The 13305-nt window shown below is 44.8% G+C and overlaps 1 non-coding gene across 1 annotated transcript; it reads left to right on the forward strand.

The window, feature by feature from the left end:
• The first annotated feature begins 6263 nt into the window (after window positions 1–6263).
• LOC133065122 (U6 spliceosomal RNA) lies at window positions 6264–6370 on the forward strand. Its single transcript, XR_009694853.1, has one exon. It is a non-coding gene; the product is annotated as a U6 spliceosomal RNA (small nuclear RNA).
• Window positions 6371–13305: the final 6935 nt, after the last annotated feature.

Here is a 13305-nt window from a genome sequence, read left to right on the forward strand (position 1 = left end):
TACATCAACATGAATCAGCCACTGGAGTACATGTGTGCCCCCAACCTGAACCTCCCTCCCACCTCCCTTGTCTGAAATTTTAAAATGCATCAAAAAACTAAATAAATGACATGTTAATGGATAGGTGGATAAAAGGATGAAAAAAGGATTGAATAGATATGTAATAAAGCATGTACATAGTAAAATGTTAACTGAAGAACCTAGGTAGGGAATATAGGTGTTCACTATAAAGTTCTTCCAACTTTTCTGCATGTTTGAAAATTTTCATAATAAAATGTTGGCAAAAATCTGCTTCCTCGTTTACTAAGTTTCCTTAGCATTACTTATTGAATAGGGCCTTCTCTGGTGGCTCAGGGGTAAACCAATCTTCTTGCATTCTACCTCCTGCATAGCTCTCAGATCCTAACTTCTCTCCATTCCCTCCACCATTGTTTCAGTTCCGGTCAAATCATCTGTCTGGATTACTGTTCCCAGAATCAGCTTCTTGCTTCGGGCCTTGTTTCACCCTATTGTCTTTCTCCAAATTGTATTTGTGTGCTCTTATATTTATTATTATTTTTTAAAATACTTATTTATTTTCTTTATCTGGTTGGGCTGGATCTTCTTTGTGGCCTGTGGGATCTCATTCCCTAACCAGGGATTGAACTTGGGCCCCTGCATTGAGAGCATGGCATCTTAGCCACTGGAGCACCAGGGAAATCCCTGTGCTCTTTTAAATACACAAATCTGATCAGGTCCCTTTCCCCTGAAAAGTTTTCAATGTTGCCCCATTGCCCTTTAGATAAAGTCCACACTCTTTAACCCTTATCAAGGATCTTTAGGGTCTGGACCCTGATTAGAATTTCAGTCTCATCCCTGGTCATTCACTCTCCTTTTTCCCTTTTTCTCTCCACTAGGTATTAGAATGAATAGGTTCAATAGGTATTAGAATGAATGAGTCTCTTTGTGCCTCAATTTTCTCATCTATAAGATGGAGACATCTGCTTCTCTTGAAATTATGATAATCAGAAATAATATCTCTGACGTGCCTGCTGCATTGCTGGGTGCATAGTAGGCACTTGATAAATGGTAATTTTTAGTTGTTAAAATATGACCAACATTCTAAGAAATGATGTGTAAACTCGAGTGATGTAAAATAATGACTCAAACGTTGCATTTCTAAGTTTGGTCTTGTCATCTGTTGAATACTTTTTAAATATTTATTGTTTATTTTTGACTGTGCTGGGTGCTCACTGCTGCGGGCAGGCTTTCCCTAGTTGCAGCGAGTGGGAGCTACTCTCTAGCTGCAGTATGTGCGCTCAATGGTTGTGCACGGACTTAGTTGTCCTGAGGCATGTGGGATCTTCCCTGACCAGTGATTGAACCCATGTTCCCTTTTCCCTGGGAAGCCCATAGTTGGAAAGGAGAAAGAAGTTTTTTAGTTTTGGGTTCACTTATTCGTTTTAAGAAAGTAAAGTGTTAGCATGCAATGCAGGAGGCCCTGGTTGGATTCCTGGGTCAGGAAGATCCACTGGAGAAGGGATAGGCTACCCACTACTGTATTCTTGGGCTTCCCTTGTGGCTCAGCTGGTAAAGCATCTGCCTTGCAATGCAGGAGACCTGGGTTCGATCCCTGGGTCAGGAAAATCCCCTGGAGAAGGGAACCACCCACTCCAGTATTCTGGCAAGGAGTTGGATGTGACTGAATGACTTCACTTCATTTCATTTGTTGGTTTGAAGAAGGTAAAGTATTAGCATGTTAAAATGAGCCAGTAAACAGGAGAAAGTGTACCTCCCTCATTATTAACAAGAGGTTAAGAATGTTTGGAATGCTCAGGACAACCCTAGTTCATACCTGCTGTCTCACTGTAATGGTTAACAGTACCTCTTTCACACTTTTCACACTGTGACAATGTGGGAGATAATTTTTATGGTCAATCTAGACAAGGGGGAAGCCCAGGATGGGTCCAGATTTGGCTAATGTTGAAAGTGAAAGAGTTGGGCCACAAAAATGAAGTTTTCATCTGTGTGTGGGGGGGGGGGGGGGGCGGTTTTCCCTCCTGAGAGAGTTCTCATCTACTGGTTTCTACTTTCTTTGTGTACTAGGGAAGAAATGTCCCAGTCCTAGGGAGATGTGAAACCATTTATCTCAGATAGGGACTCAAGCCCAGCCAAAACCTAATTTGGGACTTGAACCTGGTAGCTGGGATTCAAACTCAGCCAAAACCCTGCCTGGGACTTGAACCCACATGGCTGGGACTCGAACCCAGCCAAAACCCATGGTACCTGGTTTCAGGGCCTAATAAAGCTCAGGTTCTTAATGTCTCATCACAGAAAGAATTCAATGAGAAACAAAGTGATAGGTAAGAAATGGATTTATTCAGATTCAGAGAGAAGCATACTCCACAAACAGAGTGTGGGCCATTGCAGAGGGCAAGGGCAGCCGTGAAATGTGGCCTGGTTAGTTTTTATAGGCTGGGTAATTTCATATGCTAATGAATGGGAGGATTATTCCAACTATTTTGGGGAAAGGGTGGAAATTTCCAGGGTTTGGGGCACCGCCCACTCCTTGGTCTTTTGACAGTGCGTGGAACTGTCATGGCACCTCTGGGTCCGTCATTTCACTTGCTGACTGAGGATCAAGGTCTGGTCTTGTCTGCAATCTTGGTCCCATTTGGTTCTAACTGGCTTATATTGTGTCCTTCAGTTCAGTTCATTCGCTCAGTTGTGTCCGACTCTTTGTGACCCAATGGACTGCAGCACCCCAGGCTTCCCTGTCCATCACCAACTCCCAGAGCTTGCTTAAACTCATGTCCATCGAGTAAGTGATGCCATTCAACCATCTCATTCTCTGTCATCCCCTTCTCCTGCCCTCAATCTTTCCCAGCATCAGGGTCTTTTCTAATGAGTCAGTTCTTTGCATCAGATGGTCAAAGTATTGGAGCTTCAGCTTTGGCATCAGTCCTTCCAATGAACATTCAGGACTGATTTCCTTTAACACTGACTGCTTTGACCTCCTTGCAGTCCAAGAGACTCTCAAGAGTCTCCTCCAACACCACAGTTCAAAAGTAGCAATTCTTCAGCACTCAGCTTTCTTTATGGTCCAACTCTCATGTCTATACATGACTACTGAGAAAACCATAACTTTGACTATACGGACCTTTGTCGGTGAAGTAATGTCTCTGCTTTTTAATACGCTGTCTAGGTTGGTCGTAGCTTTTCTTTCAAGGAGCAAGCATCTTTTAATTTCACGGCTGCAGTCACCATCTGCAGTGATTTTGGAGCCCAAGAAAATAAAGTCTCTCACTGTTTTCATTGTTTCCCCATCTATTTGCCATGAAGTGATGAACAATGTCATTCCTTCAAAAACTGTGCCCTGCCCTTTTCCCTGCTGTTACAGAGGGAAGAGTAGAAGCCAGAAAGAGAGATGGATTCCATCAGTTTATGACAGGAATGAAAGGAGAAACTGGCCAAAGTCAAGTGGCATCTCCAAGGTCACCTACTGGTGACATGGTCATAATTCAAAGCCAGGCCTGCCCAGTTCTCAAGTCAACTCCAGAGATAATTTAAGCTCTTTCTACAATACCAGTCTCCCCTCCTCATTAGAATGTATCTAGCATATCTACTGTCAGCCCTCTATTGTATCTTCAGGCCACTCTCTGATCAGGGGTGCCTTTCTCCTCTCCCCATCACAACCATCACCACCATTCTGGAAGACTTTCTAAGCACAAATAAATGAAAGAAACATTAGTCATCCTCTTCTTGGCAATCTTTCCTAAAAGGAAAGATTTGTGGGAAATAACTTGGAAATTTGGTCCAAAATGCAATTTGGATTATGCCAAAATATCACCATGATGTTCCTTCTGTATCTTATTAATCATTTGTTTGTTGTTGGTGTTTTCTTTTTATTCTCCTTTTTTTATTAAATAGTTTTGAGCAACTACCAGGTGTCAGGCACTGTCCTCAGGAACTCAAGGGTACAAAAAAAAAGATAAGATCCTAGCCCTCAAGGCATGATCAGGCTAATAACAATAAAAAAGGTAGTCACAATACAGGCTGACAAGCCATGCAGAAGTACATACCAGGTACCAGTGATAACACAAGAATAACACAAACTCTGCTTGGGAGCACTAGGGAACCTTCTCTGAAAGGGTTAAATATACAAGGCATCCTGAAAGAGGAAGACCAGTTGGCAAAAGAGGAGGCACTCTGGGCCAAGGCCTTGAGTTAGGGGTGGACCAGCATGGCTTGTGTAGGAACTCCAAGTAGGATGCTGGAGCTTGCTCATAGTACTAATAATAACCACCATCTGTTACCTAACTTAGTTTTAGTATCTTCACATCCACAACAACCCTAGAAAGTACTTCATTATCTCTCCATTATACAGATGAGTAAAATGAGGCTGGGAGATTAGTAACTTGCCCAAAACCATGTAGCTAGGAAACAGTATCAGCTGGCCTTGAACTCTGGACTCTATGATTGTTCCTCTATAAAACAAGTTTAGAAAAATAAGAGGGAGAACAGCAGGAAAGGAGCTGTTTGAAGGTGAGATTCTTTCATTTGCATTGCATTCCAAGGGTTTTCAGTTAAATTCTAATAAAGTATGGGAGATTCTAATGAGTAATGAAACTTTTAAAAGAGTAAGGCAATGGCAACTTGACAGTATGCTAAAGAGGTTTTACTTTTTTCTAAAGGTAAAGATATTAAAGGGTTTTACACATATTTAAGGACTTAAACATAGATAATCCAAAGTAATGGACTTTGCTGGTGGTCCAGTGGACAAGAATCTGCCTGCCAATGCAGGAGAAGTCAATGCAGGGGACAGGGGTTCTATCCTTGGTCCCGGAAGATTCCACATACAGTGGGGCAACTAAGCCCCACTTGTCACAACTACTGAAGCCTGCTCACCCTAGAGCCTCTGCTCTACAATAAAAGAAGCCACCATGAGAAGCCTATACACCACAATGAAGAGTAGCACCTGCCCACTGCAACTAGAGAAAGCCCTTGCTCAGCAACAAAGACCCAGCACAGCAATAAATAAATAATTTTTTAAAGTAGTTGCATCAAGCATTCCATGAAGTTTTAACAGTAAGTGGGATGGAGAATAATCTGTTAGTTAATTAAAAGATGGCATCTCCACAAAAGATGGAGAGAGTGTAGAGAAAAGGGAACCCTCTTTGGTGGGTTCTGTTGGTGGGAATGTAAATTGATAGAGCCACTGTGGAAGACAGTATGGAGATTCCTTTAAAAACTAGGAATAAAAAAAAAAAAACTAGGAATAAAACCACCATATGACCCAAGAATCCCACTACTAGGCATATACCCTGAGGAAATCAAAGTCGAAAAGGACACATGTACCCCAATGTTCATTGCAGCACCATTTACAATTGCTAGAACATGGAAGCAACCTAGATGTCCATCAACAGATGAATGGATAAAGAAGTTGTGATACATATACACAATGGAATATTCAGTTCAGTTCAGTTCAGTCGCTCAGTCGTATCTGACTCTTTGCGACCCCATGAATCGCAGCATGCCAGGCCTCCCTGTCTATCACCAACTCCCAGAGTCTACTCAAACCCATGTCCATCGAGTCGGTGATACCATCCAGCCATCTCAACCTCTGTCGTCCCCTTCTCCTCCTGCCCCCAATCCCTCCCAGCATCAGGGTCTTTTCCAATGAGTCAACTCTTCACATGAGGTGGCCCAAGTACTGGAGTTTCAGCTTCAGCATCAGTCCTTCCAGTGAACACCCAGGACTGATCTCCTTTAGGATGGACTGGTTGGATCTCCTTGCAGTCCAAGGGACTCTTACTCAGCCATAAAAAGGAATGCATTTGAGTCAGTTCTAATGAGGCAGATGAACCCAGAGCCTATTATACAGAGTGAAGTAAGTCAGAAAGAGAAAAACAAATATCATATACTAACACATATGTATGGAATCTAGAATGATGGTACTGATGAAATTATTTGCAGGGAGACACAGACATAGAGAACAGTCTTATGGACCCAGGGGTGGGGAGAAGGAAGGAGAGGGTGGGACGCATGGAGAAAATAACATGGAAACTTACATTACCCTATGTAAAGTAGATAGCCAATGGAAATTTGCTATATGATTCAGGAAACTCAAACGGAGGCTCTGTAACCACCTAGAGGGGTGGGAGGTGGGAGGGAGGTTCAAGAAGGAGGGGACATACGTATACCTATGGCTGACTCATGTTGATGCTTAGCAGAAACCAACACAAATCTGTAAAGCATTTATCCTTCAATTAAAAAATAAATTAGTGCTTGCTTCGGCAGCACATATACTAAAATTGGAACGATACAGAGAAGATTAGTATGGCCCCCGAGCAAGGATGACACGCAAATTCGTGAAGCGTTCCATATTTTTTGCTGGCAACAGGGAAGACCAGATCAACAGACTTATTAGAAGGATGAACTAAGGTATCTACCAGGATTATTTTTGTAATCTGGTCCGTTAATAAACAATTGAAACAAAAAAATAATAATAAATTATTTTTTTAAGTAGTTGCATCAAACACTCAGTGAATTATAACAGTAAGAAAATAATCTGTTAGTTCATTAAAAGATGGAGTCTCCACATGTGCAGCACTGTGCCAGGCAGGATGGGAAAAAGCTTCACCTTTTCCAACACCTTCATATATTTTGCTCCATAAGTATCACTGAGACTGTGCACTTACTTTAGAAAGAGACCTAAGCTTCTTGGAGGAAGCTGACCTTGCAATTAGCCAGCTTACAGAATAACAGCACATAGACGCTAACTAAAGAAACTTGCAACTTTTGATTTTAAGTGACTTTTAATCCAAATCATCAATTCTGTTCCCTGGTCTCAGTATCAACAACTTTTTTTTTTCCTCTACAGGGTTTTTGTTTTTGTTTTTAATTGAAATATCGTTGATATACGGGCTTCTCTTGTGGCTCAGTGGTAAAGAATCCACCTGCCAATGCAGGAGACACAAGTTGGATCCCGGGGTCAGAAAGATCCCCTGGAGAAGGAAATGGCAACCTATTGCAGTATTATTGCCTGGGAAATCCCATGGACAGAGGAGCCTGGTGGATTACAGTCCATGGGGTCTCAAAGAGTCGGATACAACTTAGCAACTGAAAAAAAAAGTTTGATTTTAAAATAGTGTTGTGTTAGTTTTTGCTGTACAACAAAGTGATTCAGTTATACACACACACACACACACATACACACACACACACACACACACACACACATATATATATATATATATATACACACACACATTCTTTTTTATATCTTTGCCATTATGGTTTATCACAGGATTTTGAATATAGTTCTCTGTGCTATATAGTAAGACCTTATTGTTTAGTGCTAGCAAGTTTCTGTCCAGAGTCCTTGATATATTGCAACACCACCTCTTAACTCTTTACTCTTTTAGCAGCAACCATCTCAGAAACAAAGAGGAGTTGCAGTCACACTCGGTTTGTGGTGATGTCATAAGCAGGAAAAGTCTGGACTCTGTAACTGAGACAATAGGAAGGAGTGGTCTGATCCTAGGGTTAAAGGTAGACGAGAAGAGAGTGCAGGATCAAAGGTCAAATTCTAAGAACTGCAAGAAGTCTGGAGACCTGTTACATTCTGCGCACATGCACGCAGTCACTCTGTCGTGTCTGACTCTTTGCGACCCCATGGACTGTAGCCCTCAAGGCTCCTCTGTCCATGGAGTTGTCCAGGCAAAAGTGCTGGAGTGGGTTGCCATTTCCTTCTGTACAGGATCTTCCCAACCCAGGGACCGAACCCACGTCTACCCATGTCTCCCTCATTGGCAAGTCGATTCTTTACCACTGAGCCACATGCCCCTTAATTGGCATTCAAAGACCACTCCCCATGATGTGAGTAGGTACTGAATGACAAGAAGATTCTGTACTCATGGGGAAATGATCAATTAAACTAAACAGATACTTGTTTATTTTTGGTTTTCACTACAATATTTCTCAGGGCTTTTAAAATGCATGAAGCCAGTTTTCTTACACATCATCTGTTAATCTTTCTAGAACTCTGTTCACTGAAAAACTTGGGGACAGTGTTTCTCAAAGTGCAATCTGCAGAATCCCTAAAACTCTCACAGATCCTCCAGGCGATAAACAACACCCAAGCAAATAAAAACCAGAGACAAACCGTTCAAAGCTATTATAAGTAATCTGATGGCCACAATATCCAAAGCCATGACCAGAGGGCTTGTTGTATAGGGTACAGAACAGTGTGGGTGTTGTAGGTTGCAGGGCAGTGGCATAGGGTGTTAGCTTTGTCCTAGTCACGTGCAGCAGAATCACATATAGATTGCACAGCAGAGTTTGCTGATCACTGGTTTAAGAAACACTGATGAGCCCAATCTCTGTTGTACACACTGGGTGTTGACACCCAGAGACATAAAGTGACTTGTCCAAGGTCATGAGGGTCAGTAGCAAAGGGCTGACTCTAAAGATTGCCAACCAGGGAAGCCAGATAGAAGGAACTGGAAAAATTAAAAGTGTTATAGCCATGCTTTCTGGGAAACAAACTCACTCAGAAGAACAATGCAGATAGTGGAGTGCAGTTTATTACACGGGTGGGCCCAAGGCAGAGTCTCCTCTTAGCCAAGGACCCCGACCAACATTTGTGAAAATCTTTTATACCCCATGTGTACGTGTCCAAACCCACCACCCCAAATCCCTTGAGGCTTACAAAGGAAGGGTAAATACAATCAGAATAACCCCATCAGTCATGTGTTATGTGTTTAAACAGTTAATAATCAATAAGCCCACAGTTACATTCCAACCAGTTAATAACCAATAAGCCTGTGGTTACATTCCGATAGATACTGTCCGGAGGCAGGGGTGATTAGTGTCTGTTTTCTCTTCAAGGTTCCTCTGTCTGGAGGGGGTCTTATCCTTCCATCGTCGTTCCCACAGGCGCTAAGCACAGAGTTCAGAGTCCACTGGAGAGGTGGCCTAGCACGATCAGCATGGACAGGCCTGAGATGGAGTCCTGGCCCTATGAATTCCTTCTTCATTCCCCCCTCTTGATGCTCTTAGTTTCCATAATGAGCATCATTTATTGAGATATATTGTACCTTAGTCCTCCTGCCACCCATATGAGAGAATGCTATTAACCTCTGGGTTACAAAATTCACAAGGCATTGTAGGAAGCAGGGCCCACAAAGCAGTATGATCAAGATTACTATAACAACAGTTACAATGGTTTTCCACCAGTCTCCCTTTACCCAGGAGAGGACTGAAGTCCAAAAGGGAATATTTTCATTGCATATATTCGACTTTGATTATGGCACAAGTCCCTCCTTGGGCTGCCGTGAGTCCTATTTTGAATTACTGAATCTGTTCTTCGTTAACGGTTTCATGCCCTCTTGAACTCTCTCTTCAAAATTCTTTTCAACTTTCCCTTACGGTACTTGTTGACTATCGGTCTCATGCCGGCATTTAGCATTAATGGCTTTAGTACTGTCTAAGAGGGCCTGTTTAGTGAAATTAGTTAAGGCCTCTACCTTAACCATGATATCCGTTGTCCCTACAGAGGGTACAAACAAGGCAGCAAGATAGTCATACCACTGGAACACAGATCGTGTCCATCTTGCATGCAGATAAGGGAGGTTTACTGGAGGCTGGTGTAGGCTAGGCTTAATACTGCCATGGGCGAAAGCAAATCCTAATGTGCAACGCCCCACCCAGCCAACTGGTAACCATGGCCATAAGTTAAGCCCACAGAGCCACTGGGTCCCATTGGGGGCTACCCAGCGGATTCCAGGATTATATTTCCAGTCGGACCCGGGCCATTGAGCAGACTGATTGGGGTGATAGGTAACTTCCAAGATTTGTACGGTCTCCAAATCCAACTATTTGTTCTTTTTGTTCGCAGCAAATAGTAGCAGGGGCAATCAATTGTCCTTTTTCAGGAGTCATCCAGAAATACTCATCCCAGACCTGGTAGTATTGCTCAAGGTACCGGGAGGCCTGTCCCCCTTTTGTAAGGGAGCCCTTTTCCTCTTTAATTTTCATATATGAGGTATAAGCCTTTGTTATCTCCGTAAGGCTGGTGTTCATGTTAAATGTAACCCTATGTCCCTGGCCCATTGATGGCTTCTTCTTACACCAGGAGAGCAAAGAAAGGTTATGGTTGGTGAGAGAGAGGAACGGAGTGGCGATACCCACCAGGGGAGTCAGTCCATTACTGACAGGGGCATAGCCCCACATACCCAACAGTTGGCGGAGTTGTGGCCCACGAGATGAAGACGTTGTCCTGTGCAGGAGCAGTGGTCAGGTTCAGAATTGCATTGGTGAGGCCGAGCAGCAGGAGTCGTTTATCCAGCTCCATCCTGTAGAGGGCTCGTCCAGGACCTCGTTTTCTTCTTCCTCCTCAGAATGATCTTGGTTTCCCATGGGTCGGTGGGGTCCTTCTGGGTGGTCCACTCAGCATCCTCCAGGTCAGCGTGGTATGCCTTCTTCGCTCTGGTGTGATGGATCAAGGGACAATATCTGCAACTATAACTGCAGTAGGGGTAGTTAGAATAACATAAGGGCCCTTTCACCAAAGGGCTAGCAAATCATGTTTCCAATCTTTGACCCATACTTGGTCACCAAGTGTAAACTCATGATCTGTTCCCCAAGGGGGAACGGCACCCTTTCTTGTACAAACTTAGTTACCCAATTTATTACCTTACCCAGTTCCATCTGCTGTGAAATCCTATCCCCCCTTACCTGAGGCAAATTTGTTGACACCTGTTTTATTATGGGAGGAGGCCTCCCATACACAATTTCGTGCGGAGAATAGCCTTGGGACTGTGGGGTCATCCTGAGTCTGAGCAGAGCCATCGGAAGCAAGTCCACTCAGGAGCAGCCATTCTCTCTGATCCACTTGGAGAGTCTCTTTAAGTGTCCGGTTGGTTCATTCCACCATCTCAGAACTCTGGGCCTATATGCAGTGTGCAGTTTCCATTTGATGTTTAAAGTTTTGCTTACTTGTTGTACTAAATCAGCTACAAAAGCCGGGCCATTGCCTGATCCAATGCTGGTAGGAAATCCAAATCTGGGAACTATTTCCCTAAGCAGGCACTGGGCTACTTCTGATGCTCTTTCAGTCCAGGTAGGAAAAGCTTTTACCCATCTCGAGAACGTACATACCATGACCAGCAGGTAACGGTAGTGTCGGTGAGGTTTCATTTCAGTGAAGTCCACTCCCAGGTGTTCAGGGGGCAGCATGCCTTTCAGCTGAATACCCAGAGGTTTTTGTCTGAAAACCCGAGAGGCAGCATTAACCTGTGAGCAGGCAGCATGGCCTAGGTGGGTCGTTTGGTGTGTTTGGCTTACCAGACTGTGTGCCAGCTCCTCCGGTACCAATAATTTGCCACTTGGCAATTCCCACCATCTCTTTTCAGTCTTGATGGCCCCTTCCGCTCTGGCTAACCTGACAGCAGTTGTCCTTGTTTTATCAGGTTAGTGCCATCAGTATATAGGACCCAATTAGGGTCTGGAACCTTGTGCCCTTCTTTAAAACAAACCCCAGATACCTTACCTCCTCTTGTAGATCTCTGCCTTCTTCTTCGACACCCAGTAACCTGCTTCCATCAACAGCTGGAGCAGTGCATTTGTCCCTTTCCAGCATTTTTCCTTGGTCTCAGACAGCCAGCAGCAGGTCATCCCCGTATTGTAGGAGCTGACATCCATACTCTTCCAGATGGAATGAGTCCAGATCAGAAGCCAAGGCTTCCCCAAAGATGGCTGGGGAGTTCTTAAACCCTTGTGGGGGAGTCCAGATGAGCTGTTGTTTGGTGCTCCCGACTGGATTTTCCCATTCAAAGGCAAAGATGGGCTGTGACGCAGGGGCGAGGTGTATGCAGAAGAAGGCATCCTGGAGATCTAGGCAAGTGTAAACTTTAGTCCTCGGCAGGAGGAGGCTAAGTAAGGTATAGGGGTTTGGAACAGTGGGGTGTAAAGTCACAGTAGCCTGGCTGACTAGCCTGAGATCTTGTACAGGCCTATAGTCCTGTCCTCCTTCCTTTTTGACTGGCAGGATTGGCGTATTCCAAGCCAACTGACACTCTACTAGAATGCCGGCTTGTTTCAATCTATTGATGTGGGGCAATATGCCGGCTCAGGCCTCTATCCGTAGCAGGTACTGGCGCTTTCTAACCGGGATGGTGCCTGGTTTGGGTTCTATTATCACTGGGGCGTGATGTTTAGCCAGCCTGGGGGGAGGAGGGGATTGTCTTCCACCCAGACCTCAGGGAATAATTGAGTTAGCTCTCTCATGCTCTTCCGGCCCACCCGGTTCTGCCTTCAGAGGCTCATGCAACTTCCACTCATCTTGGGGTGGTATTGAGAGAGAGAGCAAATAAGTCATAGTGTCCATCCGGAAGGTGGGCCTCTCCTCAGGGGAGAAAGTCACTTGTGCTCCTAGTTTGGAGAGCAAGTCTCTTCCCAACAAGGGGTACTGGGCACTCAGGAATGTATAGGAATTCATGAATCACTTGGTGCCCCCCCCTCCCCATCTGACATTTTCTGGGCTGGCAAAACGATTTAATCATCTCTTCTCCCGATACCCCAGTTACAGCGGTAGTCTTTTTGGACAGTGGTGCCACAGGTTTTGTTACTACCAACAGTTCTGCTCCTGTATCCACCATGAAGTCAATGTTTTGGTCCCCCACTTTTAAGGTTACCATGGGCTCTCGGGAACCTGATATCTCTGAGCCCTGGCAGCCCTAGTTAATTTCCAAGTCAGTAAGCCCCACAACTGTAGGAACTTCCTCTTCCTTCCTTGCCTTAGGACATTCATTCTTCTAGGGGCCAAAAGCTTGCACTGGGCACACTGGTTTGGCTGTAACGGGGACCGGGGCCTCCCTTGGGACCGGTTGAAGGACTGTCTTGTCCCTGGGGCAGATGAGGTTTTCCAGAGGGCCCGAGATAAGACTTTCCCAGAGCAGCAGCTAGCGCTATAAATCTCTTGTTTGTTCTCTTTCCTTCCCTCCAGCTCTCCGGCAGAGCGCAGTCTCTGCTTAATTCCAACGTCTCCCTCCCCTTCTTGTCAGTACTCACCGGGAGAGGCAGGTATAGCTTGGGCGGTTCGGCTGGAGCCGGATCCTGGAAGTGTTGGCCAGAGGCTTCTGTCACCGGGATGGGGGCCTGCCAGAACGGCAGCTCTACGAACTCCAGGAAAGCTGGCGGAAGAGCAGCGGCTGCTGCAGGAACTTCACCTGGCCCTGGATCGGGCCTTAAGGCGGCCTCCGGTCCTGGTGGAGCACTGGGAGGCAGGCGCGTCATTATCCAGCATGGGGGAGGGGTCAGGTC

This window comes from Dama dama, chromosome 1 (genome assembly GCF_033118175.1).
Source record: "Dama dama isolate Ldn47 chromosome 1, ASM3311817v1, whole genome shotgun sequence".
Lineage (NCBI taxonomy): Eukaryota > Metazoa > Chordata > Mammalia > Artiodactyla > Cervidae > Dama > Dama dama.